The sequence below is a fragment of the Sinocyclocheilus rhinocerous genome, unplaced genomic scaffold (genome assembly GCF_001515625.1).
Source record: "Sinocyclocheilus rhinocerous isolate Xijiao unplaced genomic scaffold, SAMN03320098_v1.1 scaffold2276, whole genome shotgun sequence".
In the NCBI taxonomy this organism is placed as follows: domain Eukaryota; kingdom Metazoa; phylum Chordata; class Actinopteri; order Cypriniformes; family Cyprinidae; genus Sinocyclocheilus; species Sinocyclocheilus rhinocerous.
Genome location: NW_015640466.1, coordinates 20,152 through 20,876, shown reverse-complemented (window position 1 = coordinate 20,876; position 725 = coordinate 20,152).

The following is a 725-nucleotide window of genomic DNA, read 5'->3' as shown; positions in this document are numbered from 1 at the left end:
TATAGCTAAAATATATTTAGACTTTTTCTAAGTATAAGTCAAGCATACTTAAATGTCATTTTAAGTATATTTCTGAGAAGTACATAAAGCCCATTTCTGAGAAGTACATACAAAGTAGACTAAAAGTATACTTTCCAAAGTTTTAGTTTAAAAGAAGTATAGGCTACTAATAGCACACTTGAATAAACTTCTTTTTCGTAAGGGCAATTAGTCTCAGGATGTCAGTAGTGATCAGTTTAATCAGTATTAGCATATGTACACTTCCCAAAAATAATTTTCATCTGTTAAGTTCAGAACCATATCCTTGCTACTTCAAAGAGTGAAAATTCTCCAATTAGTCAACACTGAATCTACAGTGAACTACCTGTACCTTTATTTTTTATATTTATGTGATACAATTCCCTTCACGCTTTTACGAATTTTAACGGAAGCAGCGGTTTGAAGTTAAAAACGTCTTGAAATTGTTTAGCATTGTTTATTAAAAAACACGCAGCTTTTCACTTCATAAGATATTAAAGCAGCACTATGTAACTTTTGGCGCTGTAGCGGTTAATAAACAGAACTGCACACATCCCGCGGAAGAACATTCCAACCGGAGCTACTTCTGTAAGTTTATGTCTATGGCGATTCACGCAGGTATGTGTTACTCCCATAGACTGTATAAAAACATGGACGTAGTGTCCGTGACGTCACCCGTAGGTTCCTGAAGAGGTTTTTGAAGCCTA